General features: G+C 38.9%; 1 long non-coding RNA gene and 1 pseudogene across 1 annotated transcript; both read right to left on the reverse strand.

Annotated features, from left to right (window-relative positions):
• Positions 1 to 2,289: 2,289 nt before the first annotated feature.
• Positions 2,290 to 20,598, reverse strand: LOC132597430 (uncharacterized). The gene is made up of 4 exons (XR_009564196.1): positions 20,484 to 20,598; positions 10,471 to 10,704; positions 7,663 to 7,795; positions 2,290 to 6,592 (listed from the first exon to the last, which is right to left on the reverse strand). It is a non-coding gene; the product is annotated as an uncharacterized lncRNA (long non-coding RNA).
• Positions 18,238 to 18,877, reverse strand: LOC132597461 (DNA-directed RNA polymerases I, II, and III subunit RPABC4 pseudogene; annotated as a pseudogene).
• Positions 20,599 to 20,944: the final 346 nt, after the last annotated feature.

The raw sequence follows: 20,944 nt of genomic DNA on the forward strand, positions 1-20,944 counted from the left end.
TTTTAGAAAGAATTGAACCTTAACAGTATTGAGTCTTCCAATTCATGATGAATATAGTCTATCCAGTCATTTAGGTCTTCTTTTATTTATTGCAGTAGTGCTTTGTAGCTTTTAGTGAAGAGATCTTGCACATCTTTTCTCTCCTTGTTCGTCCAGTTCCTATTACTCCATATCCTTGTCAGCATTTGCTGTTGTCAGTATTCTGGATTTGAGCCATTCTAATAGGTGATGTTTTAATTTTTAATTATCTGATGACATGTGATATGAAGCATCTTTTCACATGCCTATCTGCTATTTCTACTTCTGTGGAGAGGTGTCTGTTAAGATTTTGGGCCTGTTTCGTAATTGGGTTGTTCATTTTCTTACTGTTGAGGGTTTTTCCTCCTGCTCTATTGAGGTATTGCTGACATATAACATTGTATAAATTTAAAGTGTACAAAGCAATGATATATATATATATATATATATATATATCTCAAAATAATTACACAGTAGGATTAGTTAACATCTATCACTCACATAATTACATTTTTTTGTGTGTGTGGTGAGAACATTCAAGGTCTACTCTCTTAGCAACTTTCAAGTGTGTAATACAGTATTGTTAACTGTAGTCACCATGCAGTACCTTAGACCCCCAGAGCTTATTCATATTATAACTGGAAGTTTGTATACTTTTGACTGACATTTCCCCATCACCCTATTCCTCAGCCCCTGGCCACCACCACTCTACTCTCTGTTTCAATGAGTTTGGCTTTTATATATTCCACATATATATAAGTGATATCATAAAGTACAATATTTGCCTTTGTTTGTCAGACAGATTTCACTTAGAATGATGCCCTTGATGTCCATCCATGCTGTTGCAAATGGCAGGATTTTCCTCTTTCTCATGGTTGAATAATTTTCCATTGTATATATAGGCCACATCTTCTTTACCCACTCATCTGTAGACAGACACTTAGGTTGTTTCCGTATCTTGAATGTCGTGAACAATGCTTCAATAAACAATTGGGGTACAGATATCACATTGAGATTCTGATTTCAGTTCTTTTTGATATGGGATTACTGGATCATATGGTAGTAATATTTTTAATTTTTGAAAGAACCTCCATACTGTGTTCCATAGTGGCTGTACAAATTTTCCTTCCCATCAGCAGTGCAGAAGGATTTTATTTTCTCCACATCCTTGCCAACACTTATCTCCTGTCTTTTTTATGATAGCCATTGTAACAGGTATGAAGTGAAATATCATTGTAATTTTGATTTACATTTCTGTAGTGATTAGTGATGTTGAGCATCTTCTCATGGACCTGTTGGCTATTTGTATATCTTCTTTGGAAAAATGTTTATTTAGGGCCTCTGCCCATTTAAAAATCAGATTATTATTCTTACTATTAATTTTTGCTGTTGAATTCTATGAGTTCCTTATATATTTTGGATATTAACCACTTATCAGATACATGATTTGCAAATATTTTCTCCCATTCAAATTGAAGAACTTGGGGTGTTTAACCTGTAGTGTTTCCCTACTCTTGGAGAAATTAGCATGTGTCCTCCATATTTTCAGCAAATTGGCAGCTGGATTCAGAGGCTTGACCTGACTCATGTTTGAGTCCTTTAGCTGTCTGTACTGTAGCTGGTGGTGTGTGTGTGTGTGTGTGTGTGTGTGTGTGTGTGTGTGTGTGTGTGTGTGTGTGTGTTGTATCAGGAGGCCCATAATGTCTGGTTGTCTGTCTTTCAGAGATAATAGCAGCTACTGATGCCCAATGACTAGATTCATTAATACAATGGGGGTTGTATGTTGGTGATACTGTAATTAATATGTCTTTTTCATTGTTTAATTGTAATGTATACAACTCAGTAAGTTTGGTGACTAGTTTCTACCTGTGAAACCATCACCACCATCAGGACCATAGACGTATTCATCACATACGGAAGTTTCCTCTCACCTCCTTTATTATTGTTGTTGTTGTTGTTATTATTACTTGTGATAAGAATACTTAGCATAGGATCTAGCCTCAGAAAATTTTAAATAGATAACTCTGTATTGTTAGCTATAGGTACTGTGTGTAGCAGAACTTCAGAACTTATCTGTCTTGCATAAATGAAACTTTGTACCCTTTGACCAATGTCTGCCCGCTTTCTCCACCCGTCAGGCCCTGTTACTATGAGTCTGACGTTTTTGGATTCCACATATAAGTGAGACCACACAGTATTTGTCTTTTGCTGTCTGATTTATTTCACTTAGAGTATGTCCTCCAGTCTATCCATGGGTCACAAACAGCAGGATTTCCTTCTTTTTTAAGGCTGAATTTATTTTGTATATTGATGTATATCACATTTTCTTCCTGTGTGTTTGTGTTTTTCACCTTTATTGAGGAATGACTGACTGATAAAAACTGTATACATTTAAGGTATACAATGCGATGTTTTGATATAATATACATTGAATTGATTACCACCATGAGATAATTAACATATCCAACACTTCACATGGTTATCCTTTTATTGTATGGTAAGATCACTTGAGATCTACTCTCCTAGCAGATTTCAAGTATATAATACAGTATTATTAACTATTTTTATTAACTATAGTCACCATGCTGTACATTAAGTCTCTAGAACTTGTTCATTTTATAACTGGAAGTTTGTTCCCTTTGACTAACATCTCTCCATTCCCCCACCCACCATACCTTGGCAACCACCATTATACTATCTACTTCTTTGAGTTTTACATTTTTACGTTCCACATATAAATGAGATCATACAGTATTGGTCTTTCTATGTCTCACTTACTTGACTTAGCATAATGTCCTTCAGGGCATTTGTCCATGTCATTGCAAATGGTATAGTTTCCTTCTTTTTAAGGCTGAATAATATTCTGTTGTGTGAATATACATACACATATATATATACACATATATGTATGTGTATATATATATCACAATTTCTTTACCCATTTATCCATTGACAGACACTTTGGTTGTTTCTGTATCTTGGCTAGTATGAATAATGCTGCAGTGAACATAGGAGTACAGATATCTCTTCAACATCCTGATTAAACATCATTTCCTTTGGATATATACTCAGATGTGGAATTGCTGGATCTTATGGTGGTTCTGGCTCTAATTTTTAAAGGAACATTGATAATCTTTTTCATAATTACTCTTTCAATTTACATTTCTCCTAAAAGTGTACAAGGGTTCCCTTTATTCCATATATCTACAATATTTGTTATTATTATTATTTTGGTAATAGCCATTGTAACAGGTATGAGGTGATATCTCATTGTGGGCTTGATTTGCATTTCCCTGATGATAAGTGACATCGAACACCTTTTTTTGTATCCCTTTTGGCTATTTGTATATCTTCTTCGGAAAAATATCTATTCAGGTCCTTTGCCCATTTTTAATTGCTTTGTTATTATTTTGGGCTGTTGAGTTGTGTGAGCTCCTCATGTGTTTTGCGAGGAACTTATAAACCCTTACTGAGTATAGGGTTTGCAAATATTTTCTCCTATTCCGTAGGTTGTCTTTTCACTCTGTTGACTGTTCCTTTGCTGTGCAGAAGCTTTTTAGTTTGATGTAGTCCTACTTGTCTAATTTTGCCTTTGTTGCTTGTGCTTGTGCATATCCAAGAAATCATTACAAAGACCAGTCTCATGAGCTCTTCCTCCATGTTTTCTTCTAGAAATTTTACAGTTTCAGGTCTTATGTTTAAACCTTTAATCTATTTTGAATTGATTTTTTCTATAAATGTACTCTTTTGCATGTGACTATCCAGTTTTCCTAACACGGTTTGTTAAAGAGACTATCCTTTCTCCATTGTATAGTCTTAGTACCCTTGTTGAATATCAGTTCTCTCTCTGTGGGCTTATCTCTGGGCTTTCTGTTCTCTTCCACTGTTCTACATGTCTGTATTTATGCCAGTACCACACTTTTAAAATTATTATAGCTTTGTAATATATTTTGAAGTCATGAATTGTGATGCCACCAGCTTTGTTTTTTTTGCTTAAAATTGATTTGCTATTCAGGGACTTTCGTGGCTCCATAAGAATTTTAGGGCTCTCTCTTCCTTCCCTCTTTCCTTTCTTTAAAAATTATTTTATCTGTTTAAAAAAATTTTTAAACTGTTCTAGGATTGTTTTTTCTATTTCTGTAAAAAATAACTTTGGGATTTCCACAAGGATTTTACTGAATCTATAATTTGCTTTGGGAATTATGAACATTTTAGAAGTATTCTTTCAGTCGATGAACAGGGATTGTCTTCTGTTTATTTGCATCTCCTTTAATTTCTTTCATCAATATTTTGTAGTTTTCAGTGTACAAATCTTTCACCTCCTTGGTTAAGTTGTATTCCTCAGCACTTTGTTCTTTTGATGCTATTATAAATGGGATTGGTTTCATAATTTCGCTTTTGAATAGTTTGTTGTTAGTATATAGAAATGCAACTGGTTTTTGCTTATTGATTTTGTATTCTGTAATGTAGTGAATTTTTTTTTTACTAGTTCTAAATTTTTTGCGGGCATCTTAGGGTTTCCACATATAAAATCATGTCCTCTGCCCACGGAGATAACTGAATCTGAGTTGTTTCTCACTCAAACCTGGAAACATGTTCACTGGTACAGCAATGTCCAGTCAAATATTTTTTTAAAAAGAAACAACTCAAAGAATGGGAGAGAATATTTGCAAACCTATATCTCTTAAAGGTTTAGTGTCCAAAATATACCAAGAACTGACAACCCACTAATGAAAAACAGCTAAATTAAAAAATAAGTAAAGGATTTGAGTAGACATTTCTACAAAGAAAATATACAAATGGCCAATAAAACACTGAAAAGATGTTCAACATCATTAATGTTGCAAATTAGATGCAAATTAAAATACAAATTAAAACTACAATGAGATGACTATAATAAAAGATATGGACCATAGCGGAGTATGTGAGTATGTGGAGAAATTGGAACCCTCAAGCACTGCTGGTGGGATTGTAAAATAAAGGATGAAGCTGTGGAAAATAGTTTGGCAGCTCCTTAGAAATTTAAACATAGTGTAACCATAAAACACAGCAATATACCCAGGTATATATCCAAGAGAATTGAAAATATATCCACACAAAAACTTGGATGTAAATGTCCGGAGCAACATCATTGATAATAGCTCCAAACTAGAAACAATCCAAATGTCCATCAGCTGATGACTGGATGATTAAAAGGTAGTGTATCCATTTAATAGAATACTGTTCATCATTTGAAAGGGATTACGTATTGATGCATGCTACAACATGGATAAACTTTGAAAAACCTTGTGCTAAGTGAAAGAAAACACAAAGAGTCACATGTTGTTTGATTATATTAAATGTCCAGAATAGGTAAATCGATAGAGACAGAAAGTAGATTAATAGTTGCCAGGGTCTGAGGGGAGGGGAGAATGGGGAATGACTGCTCATGAATACAGAGTTTCTTTTTGGGGTGATGGAATGTTTTGGAATTGGATAGTGGTGATGGTTGCACAACTTTAGGAATATACAGAAAACCACTGAAATGGTACACTTTAAAAGAGTGAATTTTATCTCAATAAAAAGAACAAGAACAATGAGGGAAATCTTGAATTTCCAGGTATTACAGGTGATCTAAGGTAGTACATGCATCAGAAAAGATGTCAGTAGATAATAATACAAGTCCCAGTGATAAGCCCAACAATTAATATATATTTATTACATAATATTGGTGGATTTTAAAATTAATTTGGGAGGGTTAGATTGATTATTCAATAAATATGCCTGTATAATTGGTTACTTGGTTAAGTGTGAGGATGGAATCTTAGCTCCCACCATACGTGAAGTAATTTCCACATAAACCCGTACATAGGTCAGTGATCAGAGTGTTCTGTAAACCACAGATGATGATGGAGCAGCCTCCTTTTCACCCTGGCCCTTCTTCTAATCACCACTCACTTTCCATTTCTTCAGTTCCCCAAATTTTCTGTGTTCTATAAACCTCCTTCTACCTTCTTTAGATCAAACACAGTCTTCAAGTAAGAGTTTATAGTAGGTTAAATCCCTGGGGGGCACCACCTTATGGATGTTGCCCTAACCATAAATTCTCCACTTCTCTCACATTCTTTGTCTTATGGTACAATCTTCCCTTGTCAAATTTATTTTCAAACTCTTGGAAGACCTTGTATTCTTTTTCATTTATATTTTCATAACTTTGAAATGAAAGGTTTCCTTCTTACCTTGAGGAACAACAAGGCAAGGACCCCAAGGATGGAAAGCAAGACCCTCATGGTTGAATAAGTCAGAGAGAATCTGTAACTTGGATGAAGAGAACTTCTTTCTGTGTTCAGTACTCATGAAGTGAGTTGCTGTATGATTATTGAACCTTACAGTGGTAAGAACATTTCTGTGTTCCAATGAGCCTTCATTATCAGGAGATATCATGCAATGGACATGACCATCAGTCATTCAGAGTCCATTTGTCAAGTGTTGGCAGCGTGTAGGCAAAGACAGTAGGATGCACAGCACTTAAAGAGAAATAGCCACGGTGAAGGAAGGAGACATATTCTGTTGAAAAATCATCGTCTTATGGTTCCTGGAGGTTAAGGCAACATTTATAGAGTAAAAACATTCAATTTATTTCGCCAATAATAGGAAGGGAAGCACTAGATATAATAGCATGCCTATTTATTAATATTATTAATTTGGGGGAATGTACATTAGCAGACTTCAGCAATGAAACTGTATTTGAAGCCATACACAGGCTAGTGAGATACAGAAAAGCTTTTGTTTGATTGCCTCTTTGTCCAACCAACTAATGAGATCAACTAATTTTTATATCTAAAGTCTTAGTGAACACACACTGTTTACACATCACAGTCATATGCAGTGTGAGGGAGACCAGAAAGGAAGAGTGGACCTTAGATGCACTTGGGAAAGCAAATAATACAGGAAAGACAATGACAGTGCAACTTGAGCATGTGTCTGACAGAGTGGCACAAGTACCTTGTAGACCCTAAAGAAATGAACACAGAGGAACACCAAAGGAGTTTGGGCGGCCTAGGGAATGATTAAAGAAGACATGAGTTGGCTCCATTGGCAAAATTCTCTGTACATTTTATGGGTTGAAAATGGTTTAAATCAGTATACATCCGAGCCAGATGCAGGCAAGAGGAATGAACAGACTAATCAAGTCACAGTACTGGGTGGTAGAAGAGTCAATTCCCAAAAGTTCACTGCTGCAACATGATGCAGGATGTGTGAAATGGAGCTTGGAATGTCCATTTCAGTAAGCACAGTGGGTCCCTACAGCATGAAGCAAGCACTTTTTGGCTGGTGTGCATATAGCCCCTGGTTTTGCTATAAGCATGGTGACTTCTTCGGTAAAAGTCGCATTTTCTGTATTTCAGAAGTCTTTTAGCCTTGAAGCTATCGTAGAATTCAGAGAAGATTTCCTTCTTTTGACTAGTGTCACATTTGACCTAAGATTCATTAAGTATTTTTCAGTCAAACTCACTGAAAAACAGTCAGCTATTCTGGACTCATACTCACCACCCCAAGAGCTGCTCCCCTATCCTGTTTGTAAAGAAATAGGTCTCACTTTCCAAACCAGGATCAAAGCAATTCAGGAAGATACCCATGTAATTAAATTCAAGAAATACTTACCGAGTAACTTCTGAGTCTAAAACACCTTGCTTCATTTGGTGATGACTTACACATTCCTTTTGTGCTGTGTTAATATATTTATATGCACTTGTTGTTGCACTTGTTGATTACTTGCTCAGTGAATAGTTTTTGCCTGTTTTAATAAAAAAGACATGAGTAAGAATGCCAATTTTAGAGACTTCAAAGCGCATTCACATTCATGATCTTATTTGGTCTTCGTAATTTCTTAGACGCTCTTACTCTGGGTTGAGTAACTTTTGTCAGTACCAAGAAGGAAGCTCCTTTCTTCCATGGCTTCCTCTGGGTACCCCTTCCACTCCCAATGGAACATGTAGTTACATTATTTGAGCAGGTCCTCCCTGGCTATTGAGGCTTTGCAAATGACATCTTGAGCTAAGTCAGGGATGGAGGATTGGTGGGGAGATGGGGGATTGAGGTCCTGGAAGAGGCAACTTCACAAGCCTTAGCCTAAGGAGGGCCAGTGAGGGGGCTTAAAGCTCTGGGGATGACTTTCCCTAAGCCTGGGTTCAGGTTTTTTTTCTCCTCTGAGGTTGCTGGGGCAGTGGCATCTGGGAACAAGCCTCTCCCAGTACCCTAAAAACACACAGAGGGGTCTTCGGGTCATTGGGGAATGTGCTGGTTCCCGATGACTACTCCGTTTACTTAAATCTGACTGGCTGGGGATCTTTCGCACCTCTGATCATGAAAAGCTTTGGAAGCATAGGTTACATTGCAAAGGAATCACATTTATGAGCACACATCGTTGAGTTCCCTTATGGAACAGTAAGGGCAGAATTTTCATCGATGCTTTGACATTTTCTATAAAATTGTTTCTCGTCCAGGCAGATTTGGAGACAGGAGATGGGCTTGGAAGGCTGCCCAGGGAGCCCAAGAACACTGGGTGACTCATGGGCTGGTAGTCAGGGACATCAAAGGAAAGGTCAGAGGAAGGTTCATTGCATTCAGGGGGTGGGTTGGTGGGCACCAGATGAGTGTTGAAAGGTAGCTTATCACCAGATTGCTCAGGTCCTCAGTAGAGAAAGATAAAGCACTTTGACAAAGCCCTTTCCTTAAAAGAACACAGAAGAGAAAATCAGATAGCTATCAAGCTATCAAAGTACAGATTGTTACAAAAGAAGGAAGAAAGGAGTTAATTTTCCATGAGATAATAAATTAGACTTAGGAATTATTGGGTTTTACTATTGAACTTAGCTCTCCAGGAAGTCAATAGATACTCAGATAATTTATAATCGAGTGTTCATTGTTTACCTTCCTTCCCTGTACTCAGTAGTATTGAAAGCTTTGGAGTCATTGCAGCATCAATTGTTTCTTTTTCTTCTCGTTGCTGCAATCTTTCTAAATTTATTGTTTCCTTACCTTCAGTCTGTAAACATCCTCAAGTTCCTGTGCTTTGAAAGCAAAAGATAAAATAACATTCCTCTCTTTAGTTTACTTTTTACATAAGACCCTAACGTTCCCCCTTTTGTCTCAGGAAAATAGTAGTATGTTCTCTGTTTCCAGTTCTTTCCATTCATCATTCACTCCTTTTCCCCCCCCCCCCAATATTTATTTATTTACTTATTTTGGCCGGGCCGGGTCTTAGTTGCGGCATGTGGGATCTTCATTGCGGCATGCGGACTCTTAGTTGTAGCATGCGGTTCCCCAACCAGGGACTGAACCTGGGCCCCCTGCATTGGGAGCGTGGAGTCTTACCCACTAGACCACCAGGGAAGTCTCTCCGTTCACTTCTTACCCTACAGGTTTCTGACATCTTTTATCTTTCTACTGAGTATACTTTTGTTAAATCGCTAATGACTTTCCCTCTGTGTAAAAACATATAGATATAATACATACACACATAAATATGTACATAGATACCTATGTACTATATGTGTATTTTATTTTTGAATTCTCATTCCTAAATAATACATTTTAATTTTAAAATTGGAAAACCCATAAAATTACTAAGATGATAATAAATATAATGCATTATTCTACCACTTAAAAGATCATTGCTCTTTTGGTTTATTTCTTTTCCATTAAAATAACAGATAGAGAAGTGTTGAAATATTATAGAATACTATGAACTCTCTATACCAAGTATCTGAATGAAGTGGACACTTTTGGGGAATTATATGTCAATAAAGTTGGCCAATAAAATAAAATTGCAAGTAGTTGAAGTTCTATCCTTTCATTTTCAAAGGGTGCTAGAATGAGCAAAATTTTATGCACAACCTTCAAGGAATAGATAATTTCTATTTTGTGATAATAATTCAGATGATAGAATAAGCTGGATGGCTACTCAACACTTTTAAAAAATAAATTTATTTATTTATTTATTTTTTATTTATTTATTTATTTTTCGCTGTGTTTGGTCTTTGTTGCTACACATGGGCTTTCTCTAGTTGCAGCGAGCGGGGGCTACTCTTCCTTGCGGTATGCGGACTTCTCATTGCAATGGCTTCTCTTGTTGCGGAGCATGGGCTCTAGGCACGTGGGTTTCAGTAGTTGTGGCACGCGGGTTCAGTAGTTGTGGCTTGTGGGCTCTATAGCACAGGCTCAGTAGCTGTGGCGCACGGGCTCAGTTGCTCCGCGGCATGTGGGATCTTCCCGGACCAGGGCTCGAACCCATGTCGCCTGCATTGGCAGGCAGATTCTCAACCACTGCGCCACCAGGGAAGCGCAACACACTTTATGAAACAGAATAGCCACAACATAGATATGTCACAAGGCAACATATTAGTTATATATTATTGCATGACAAAATACCCCAAGAGGTAGTGGCTTAAAACAACAAACATTGACTACCTCACGGTTTCTGTGGGTCAGGAATCTGGGTGTGGCATAGCTGGGTGCTGTTGGCTCAAGGTCTTCCCTGAGGTTGCAGACAAAGCTGTCATTGGGGTTGCGTGCTCTTTTGAAGGCTGGGAGAAGGCTCTTTCTAAATTCACTCACGTGGTTGTTGGCAGACCTGTCCTTTACCACATGGGCCTCCCCATAGAACTCGTGGCATGGCAGCTGGCTGGCCCAGGAGCAAGTGATCTGAGAAGGAGTGAGAGAGCAAAGCCAAAATGAAAGTCAGCCTTGTAATAATCTAATTTTGAAAATGGCATCCCATCTCATATCATATTACTCTATTCATCATATCTAAGTTGGTAAGTCCAGGCCTCACTCAGGGGGACAGGTTTGCACATTGGTGTGGACCTAGGGGCGGGAATAGTTGAGGATTATCTTAGAAGCTCCTGACCACAGACAGCAAAAGATAAAAATAGCCAATCTAACCTATGAACATAGATACAAATGCTACAGAAACTATTATCAAATTGAATCTAATCTCAAAGTAAAAGAATAATACATCATGACCAAGTAGTATTCATCTGGGAAGGAAAGGATGAGCCAACATTAGAAAATCAATTTATTTAGTACACTAAGTTATTCCATGTTTTGAGCACTTAATATGTGCCAGGCACTGTCATAAGTCCTGGGAATACGGTAGTGAACAAGGCAGAGAAAATTCTTGCCTTCAGAGGACGTGGAGAAAAGGGAACCTTCGTGCACTGTTGGTGGGAATTGGTGCAGCCACTGTGGAAAACAATATGGAGTTTCCTCAAATAATTAAAAATAGAACTACCATAAGACCCAGCAATTCCACTTCTGGGTATATATCAGAAAAACAGAAAAACACTAATTAGAAAAGACACACGTACCCCAGTGTTCATAGTAGCATGACTTACAATTGCCAAGGTATGGAAACAACCTAAGTGTCCATCAACAGATGAATGGATAAAGAAGATGTGGTGTACATGCATACAATGGGACATTATCCAGCCATAAAAAGAAAGAAATTTTGCCATTTGCAGCAACATGGATGGACTTGAAGGGTATTACGCTAAGTGAAATAAGTCAGAGAAGAACAGATATATCACTTACGTGTGGAATAAAAAAAAAAACTAATGAATATAATAAAAAAGAAGCAAACTCACTGATATAGAGGACAAACTAGTGGCTACCAGTTGGGAGGGGGAAGGGGGCAGGGGCAATATAGGGGTAGGTGATTAAGAGGTGCAACCTATTATGTATAAAATAAGCTACAAGGGTATATTGTACAACATGGGGAATATAGCCAATATTTTATGGTAACTATAAATGGTATATTATATACCTGTAACTTATGACATTGTACATCAACTATACTTCAATAAAAAAATTTTTTCCAGTAAAAGAATTCTTGCCTTCATAGACTATATTTGTAGTAGTGGGGAACACTTCACACACACACGATTACTTAAGAAAAGATACCTTGTGTGATAACAATAAAATAGGAGCGTTTTCACAAATTTAGGATAAACATGGTTAATGGTATTCTTAGTATTTTTCTTAGATGCAAGCTCTGAGACAAGGATTTTAACACCAGGAGTTCTTTAGGAAGGTGATCCCAATAAACACCCATAGAAGAGTGGGGAAATGAGACAAGGAAGAGAAGAAACTGAAAAAGGATGACTTTGAAGACAGTTACCATTTTGGGCTACTGTGTATCATTCCCATGGTGAACTCTGGAATGAAGTGTAGATGATCCTACAGAGTTGTGCCAGTGAAGGAAGAGGAAGCAGGGGTGTTTATCTACACAACTCCTTATACATCATTGATTAACTGCTTCCAAGGAGACTAACTGCTTCTGGTACGCTGTGGTTCTCCAAAAGCCCTAAGGAAAAAGGCTCTGGGTAGTCACAGTAAGCACCCCCCTCTGTGTAGAGAAGAAAGCCAAGGGATAAGAACAGGACAGCAACAGTGTGTGCTAATGTCCACCCCTTGCACCACTCAGATTCTCTCTTGCCCCATCTTAAACCTATTTCGTCTTGTCCCTGATTTTTTAAGATTGTGGCTAGTTATAACTCAAAAATATTAAAACACTAGGGTTAGGAAAGTTACAGGCCTTGCTACTTGCAGTTGGTCTTGAGGCCATGGTTGATGTTCATTATCTTTCTTCATTATTCTTGATATCCCTCGCCCACGAGCAGCACTTCTGTTGATCTGTTGCTCGCCCTGTGTCGTATGCTTTCGTATGTTTTCATGTTACTAATTAGCATCTTTTCACTTCAGCTTGAGGAACTCATTTCACCATTTCTCGCAAGGCAGTGCTAGTGGTGATCAACTCCCTTAGCTTTTGTCTCTCTGTTAAGTCTTTATTTCTCCTTCATGACTGAAGCATGACTTTGCCAGTTAGAGTATTCTTGGTAAGTTGGTCTGGTGGCTACATGCTCATGGTCATTATGCAGCAACATGGCGTGTTCCATCTGGTGGAGGTTTTAGTATCCGCAAAACAACTCAGGAATATGTGTTAGATACTGTTATCTATGTCCTTCAGGGAGGAACTAAATATTCTGTGACTGCTGTATGGCTGATCATTTAAATTGTTACCAGTTCTCCTGGCCCAGCTGCCGTCTTTTTTTACTACATGTTCACATTCTCTCAATCATTAACTCTTGAGCCAGCCTTCTGTGACACAGGGGAGGCCTGGGAGACTAAAGCTGTTCTACAAACGAGGCAGGTATAGGACATAGGAGAGTCTGTCCTAGGAAGACCCCATAGCGTCCTGCTTGGTTAAACTGTGAACATGGGGGTGCAGATGTCTTTTTTGCGTTAGTGTTTTCTCAAAACAGCTATTTTGATTTTTTTATCATCTAGATCACAATATTTAATGGATTTGAGCTAGGTTGTTGGAGAATTACTATTTTCTTTTTTGGTGATGGCGTATTTCCTTGATGATTTTAAAAATTCACCGGTTGGGGCTTCCCTGGTGGCGCAGTGGTTGAGAGTCCGCCTGCCGATTCGTGCCCTGGTCCGGGAAGATCCCACATGCCGTGCAGCGGCTGGGCCCCTGAGCCTGCGCGTCCGGAGCCTGTGCTCCGCAACGGGAGAGGCCACAACGGTGAGAGGCCCGCGTACCGCAAAAAAAAAAAAAAAAAAAAAAAAAAAAATTCACTGGTTGTCTTGAACTGGGAACTGCTCATTGGTGCAGCTGTGTCTGGGCTTCTCTAGGATTTTTATGGGCCGACCTGTTCAGGCTTCTTGCTCCCTCTTGTGGCCGAATTCTAAAGCCTTTATGTTTTCTCTTTTCTTACAACTCACCAGGCTGGCTGCTGGCAACTTGGTTTTGTTTTCCAGAAAGTGGCGCTAAAGCTCCAGTTTGTGCTGATCTGCATTTCTGCGAGCACTTTAGTCACTGGACCTGCTCTCCCTGCAGCACTCGGGAGCAAGTTCAAGGGTCTGGCTGCAGAGTTGGGGGAGGTGTGGGTTTAGCACTCAGGGTGTTGGGGTGCCCACGATCCTGGTGGGGAGACCCTTGGGTGGGGAACTCCCAGAGGCTTACGTGCAGCAGACTTCCTGCTCAAATCCTGAAGCAGCCAGCAGGGACTGTGTCCCTTTAATGCCCTTTGAAACTCTTTTAGGCTTCCTTCCCTCCCTCCCCACAGACAGGAAGCTGCAAATACCTCCTGGAGTCTTTGCCAGTTACCTTCAGTTGGGGTGTTCTGTTTGTGTTGTTATTAACTGAGGTTTTCTCTGTCTTTGTATCGGCACATTCTCCCCTCCCGCCCCAGCTCTTCTTGCTTTTCTCTTTTGGCAGAATTCTCAAGTTTTTATGTCTTCCTTGGTTTTTACAACTCACCAGGCCAGGCTAGCTGCTGGAAACCTCTCTTTGCTTTTACAGAAGGTGGTGGTGTACCTCGTGGTCTATTTTCTCAGCACACCCCCGTCCATGAATTTTGCATTTTCAAATGTGTGGGAGTAAAAGTGTACACTGAAGAGAAAAATGCATATGCTCTTCTAAACAAAGGAATCGGCAGATAGTTATTAGACGAAGGGAAAGGTAAAATTAAGGCACAGGGTTTTCCCAATTAGATAGTTCAAAATTAGTTGTAATAAATGCCTAAGGAATGTCACAAGCAGACAAAGCAGTGACCTTGAAATGATATGATTCCCATCAGAGATTGAACGTGGCTTTGTGTTTAATTCTAGGAACTACATAATTGAAGCATCAACCAATGCTTCCTCTTCTTAAGAAACTGACCCCAGTGGCTAAGCTCAACCAACGGTGAGGATTAAGGGTATCTCACAGGGATTGAGCCCAAGCACTAGACGGGTCTGGAGGTGAGAAATGTGTTGACAGTGATAATGCCAGGAAGTACAAAGCTGCCACCCCCGTGAGCTTATGTCAGATATGCTTTCAGCAACTTAAAGACGTTTCCTTCTATCTCTATCTGATTAAGGATTTTGTTAAAGGGACGTATGCTGAGTTCTATCAATTGCTATTTCAGTGTATATTGAGATGATCAGAGATTTCTCTCCTTTAATATGTTGATATTCATTCCTTAATAGTTGTCTTAATAAACTGTGGTCTTGTGTTTCTAGGATAAACTCTTGGTTCCAGCACACTAGGCTTTCAATACAGAGAGTGGATGGCTCACATTGCTAATGTTTATTTAGGAGTTTTGCCCTTATTTTAATTGCCAGATTAATCATTTCTTTCTTCTTTGTGTGCTATCCTTTTGGATATCCTGTCTGCTTTTCCTTTTTAAAATTGGGTTAAAATACACATAACATAAAATTTACCATCTTAACCATTTTTAAGTATACAGTTCAGTGGTATTAAGTACATTCACATTGTTGTGAAGACACCTCCATAACTCTCTTCATCATGTAGATTTGAAATGGAGGTGAAACTCTATACCTATTAAAGAATAACTCCTTATTCTTCCTACCTCCAGTCCTGGCCATCACCATTATACTTTCTGTCTTTATGATTTTGACTGTTCTAAGTAACTCATATAGTATAGGTATATAAAATATATTATAATACAGGTATATAAAATATATCCATCTCCCTGTTGATACTATGTAAAAAAGATTTTGTTCTTCATTTGACTTGTTCTTTAAAATGTTATATAATTCAGTGTAACAAGATGGCTTTGCTAACAAAATATTATGCTCATCTCTTGTAAAATTTTCTGTATACATGAATCAACAAAATCAACCTAAATCTGAAAAAAAATATGTTCTACAAATATAAGCACTATACAATAACTTAAATTCAGTTTTAGTTATGTTTTCTCTTCCTGAGTTTACTTAATTAACCTAAATAAAAAAGTTTCCATTTACTTAATATAAACAACACTTGTTACTCCTTTTCTTAAATGTTTAATTTTCTGCAAATGTAACAAAAGTTTGAAATTTAGGAATGTTGAAATTTTAACTACTTTTATATCCTACAGTATTTAACTCACATTTTTACCTAACACATTATGCTTGCATCATAAATATTTTAAAACCATTCTTCCATATGGGTACTTCTATTTAATCTTCTCTGCCTGTCCAGTAAGCGTTTGGGACTTGACAGTATATGTCTGTAGCAGATACTCCTTGCTAGCTATTAAAAAAATTGCCATTGAATTTTGCTTGGGGCTCATAATTAGACTATAATCCCACCCCTTCCATGCAGGGCGGCAAGGCCATGCCACTGAGTTCCAGACAGGGAATGAGAACAGAAGTGATGGGTATCCCTTCCAGGGCTGGCCCATAAGAAGCTTCTGTGTATATTCCTCCATGTTCTTTGTTCCTTCTATTTAGTGGGATAAAGATGACCTCTGTTACATTGGAAGCCACGTGTTAAAGACGGCAGAGTCTCTGTCAGCTGGCTTATGGAATGACCACATGGAGGTAAACTCAGACTGCCAGAAACACCTTTCCTAGACTGTTCATGTCAGCGTGAGATTGGTGAGATTTTGCAGCATGTTTATTACTCTGTATTACTATAACTAGTGTTACCAATTAGTGCCTCAATTCATTATTTGAGGTGAGACAAAAGGAGACAGTAGAATAAGGGTGAGTACAACAGAGTATTTAAGAATGAGGTCCCCCCCGCCCCCCCCACTGTTATAACCTCTTTACTTACTATGAGAGGGGTACAAGTTTGGCTCTAAGGTGCCTAGCAATGATGAGATAAGGAATTATGGCTAGTAACCAAATCACAGTATAAGAAAATAAATGCAAGCAATTTCACAAGATGAAACATGAAGTATGATTCTGCAGGAATTTCTCTTGCCATTCAACCTAAAGAAGTAATTGTGTAAAAGTGTTTCCCAAAACCTTTGGGACAGTAATCTTACAGGGCTTCAAAGGCTGTTTTAAATAATAATACCCAATATATCGTGATGTCATTATACTAGAGCTCTTGGAGCATGATAGTACTTTGTATAGTATGGAATAAATTTATAGAGCTTAGTGTTTGAAAACACAGGTGTTTTCAAAAATAGGCATAGATAATTTTTTAAGTTAGAATGTATCTAATCTTCAAAATGAATGTTAAGGAGGCCAACATGACATTTCCACAGTGATGGAGTCCCGAAACAAATGGAGTATAGGTGTGACCATCAATTCCATATCCCTAGGATCAAGGCAAAATTTTAAACATTTATCCAGTAATTCAGTGTAAACCAGTCCCTATTATTTTTGTATACTGAAAGCAGAAATTTTTCACCTGAGTCAAAGATTACGCCTGGCAGACTACACCTGCCTTAACAGTCAGCTTCATCCTCTTGTGGTTGATTTTGCCTCACAGAAAGCCACCATTACAGTTTCTTTTTTTTTTTTTTTTATAATGTTGCTTTTTTTGTTTCTTTGGCTTAAAAAAATTTTTTTTTTAATTTATTTTTGGCCACTCCACGCAGCTTTTGGGATCTTAGCTCCCCAACCAGGGGTCAAACCCCTGCCCCCAGCATTGGAAGCATGGAGTCTTAACCACTGGACCGCCAGGGAGGTCCTACATTTTCTTTTTCGTCTCCCAATATTAAAAAAAAAAAGTCAAGCACTGTATACAGATATACAACGGCCTACACCAAGTAACAAATGAAAAATGTAACTCGAAATTATGTATGCACACTGACAGTAGGTGCAGTGGTATATTCTACACAGAATGATGCTAGAGGGCTTACAGTTGATGTCAGTGGTTTCCAAGGAACTCGATCAGACCTTTAGAGGCCCTAGAAACCTTTTTTTTTTTTTTTTTTTTTTTTTGCGGTACGCGGGCCCCTCACTGCTGTGGCCTCTCCCGTTGCGGAGCACAGGCTCCGGACGCGCAGGCTCAGCGGCCATGGCTCATGGGCCCAGCCGCTCCGCGGCATGTGGGATCTTCCCGGACCGGGGCATGAACCCGCGTCCCCTGCATCGGCAGGTGGACTCTCAACCACTGCGCCACCAGGGAAGCCCCAGAAACCTTTATTTTTAACAAGGGCCCCAGATGATTGTAGGTTTCGATCAAAAGTGTGGTTTGGCAATTCACTTTTAACCTTCATTGTGTGTTAGATTACATATATAATAAAATTAAATTACAAATCATGTAGTTGAACAAAAAGTAATTTTCTTATATAAGCTATTAATTGATACTTAAATATAATATGGCTCTTAAAATGAAATCATGTTGGTAGTTGTATTCTTAAGGATGCTAATAAAAAAGCCATACAGCAAAAAAACATTGACAGCAAATCAAAATACCAATGATGTTCCTCTGAATTCCATGTTTCATCCAGCATCAAAAACCACCAATCTTTTAGTCCTTCTCTTTACATTATTCTGTATCTACATGCTCTGCATCTGATTGCATCCCTGGATTTTATTTTCTGTGACATATTTTCTACAGATGTATATCATTGTCTGTTGCTTTGGGGGTTGAATGTCCTTCTGGATGTCCACTGTTAGTCTCCATGTAGCATGGAGAAACTTCTCACTCTGCACTTCCAAACAGATTCTGGCTCGCTGCTTTGTCGCTAAGATATTTTATTTTTATCAATTTGCAGAATCATCTGCCCACCGCCTTTCTCATACAAATACAATTCCAGACATTCTCTCCATGACTTTTCTTGTCTTTTTTTTTTTTTACATCTTTATTGGAGTATAATTGCTTTACATTGGTGTGCTAGTTTCTGCTTTATAACAAAGTGAATCAGCTATACATATACATATGTTCCCATATCTCTTCCTTCTTGCGTCTCCCTCTCTCCCACCCTCCCTATCCCACCCCTCTAGGTGGTCACAAAGCACTGAGCTGATCTCCCTGTGCTATGCGGCTGCTTCCCACTAGCTATCTATTTTACGTTTGGTAGTGTATATATGTCCATGCCACTCTCTCACTTTGTCACAGCTTACCCTTTCCCCTCCCCATATCCTCAAGCATGACTTTTCTTATATTAATGCAATTCCACACAATAAAGAATACAAAAATAAATCATGTATTTCAGTATAATGTTGAACATCCAGTGAAATTCTCTGGTTTTATGTTTCTTATAGACTTACTCTAAATAATGGATGCAGAGACATTTGTATTTAAATGATTTTTACATGCTGATAAAATCCCATGACTTTTGGTCATTGAGGTAATGAAAAAATCCTAAATCAGATACTACTCTGTATGGAGTCTATAAAAGTAACGTATGGAGCAGCATATAGTTCAGAGCAGACCAAAAAAAAATCCTTTTCTTTTTAATGTCAGTTGGCTAGTTGGTAAGGAAACTGGTTTAACATTATTTATTTTCCTTTATCTCATCAATTCTGATTTTCTACAGTAAGTTAACACTATCAATTCTTTGTGTTTTCTAAAGACTGCCTACCTTTCTATATACACAAAACGAAGTCAGTTATTTGTGTATTTGGTTACAGTAGACTGTTTAAGTTGAAATAAACATTTGCATTGTGACAGTTTCTGTTTTTTTTTTTTCTCTTGATGTTGAACAATTTTGACTGCTTTTAAAGGGCATACAGCCCTAGCTGTCTTCATTTCTGCTCTGTCAAAATCATCGCTGTCAGGGATAGACAGGTCATCAGTGCATTTTATGTGTTGGAATGGTTTGTTCTGCAGATTTGGTACTATGTGCAACACAGACTTGGAGTTCTAATTCTGATAAAAACTATGTGCCATGAACATCCAAACCCAGAAAGGACAAAATGTGATTTGGCGTCTGGTAACATGCTGAAAAACAGCATTCACACAACTGTATCTTATATCAAACATTGAAAAGATGGCTTTTGATATAAAATTTAAAGTGATTGAAATTGAAAATATGTTTAATATTATTAAATGATTAAAAACTTTATTCTTTAAACTCAGGTAGGTGGTAGCCTCCAGTTAAGATGATACTTTTAATGTTTGAAATTACCTTTTGACACATGTCACATTTATATAATCTAATCCCTTTTTACAGGAAATAGAATACTAAGCAAGAATTTTAGCTGTCAGCAAAAAATTTCACTATGATACTTGTATCTCTAGGTGTAAAAGAAGATGTAAGAATAATAAATTAAGAATATTCCCAGGGCTTCCCTGGTGGCGCAGTGGTTGAGAATCCGCCTGCCGATGCAGGGGATACGGGTTCGTGCCCCGGTCCGGGAAGATCTCACATGCCGCGGAGCGGCTGGGCCCGTGAGCCATGGCCGCTGAGCCTGCGCTTCCGGAGTCTGTGCTCCGCAACGGGAGAGGCCACAACAGTGAGAGGCCCGAGTACCGCAAAAATAAACAAACAAAAAAAAAACAACAAAAAAAAGAATATTCCCAGAAGGGAGACCTTCAAGATGGCGGAAGAGTAAGACGTGGAGAACACCTTCCTCCCCACAAATACATCAGAAATACAGCTACATGTGGAACAACTCCTACAGAACACCTACTGAGCGCTGGCAGAAGACCTCAGACCTCCCAAAAGGCAAGAAACTCCCCACGTACCTGGGTAGGGCAAAAGAAACAAGAATAAACAGAGACAAAAGAATAGGGACGGTACCTGCACGAGTGGGAGGGAGCTCTGAAGGAGGAAATGTTTCCACACACTAGGAAGCCCCTTCACTGGCGGGGACGGGGGCGGGGGGGGGCAGCGGGGGAAGCTTCAGAGCCACGGAGGAGAGCACAGCAACAGGGGTGCGGAGGGCAAAGCGGAGAGATTCCTGCACAGAGGATGGGTGCCGACCGGCACTCACCAGCCCGAGAGGCTTGTCTGCTCACCCGCCGGGGTGGGCGGGGCTGGGAGCTGTGGCTCGGGCTTCGGTCGGAGCGCTGGGAGAGGACTGGGGTTGGTGGCGTGAACACAGCCTGAAGGGGGTTAGTGCGCCACGGCTGGCCGGGAGGGAGTCCGGGGAAAAGTCTGGACCAGCCGAAGAGGCAAGAGACCATTGTTTCGGGGTGTGCGAGGAGAGGGGATTCGGAGCACCGCCCAAATGAGCTCTAGAGACGGGCGTGAGCCGCGGC

Source organism: Globicephala melas, chromosome 6 (assembly GCF_963455315.2).
Source record: "Globicephala melas chromosome 6, mGloMel1.2, whole genome shotgun sequence".
In the NCBI taxonomy this organism is placed as follows: Eukaryota; Metazoa; Chordata; class Mammalia; order Artiodactyla; family Delphinidae; genus Globicephala; species Globicephala melas.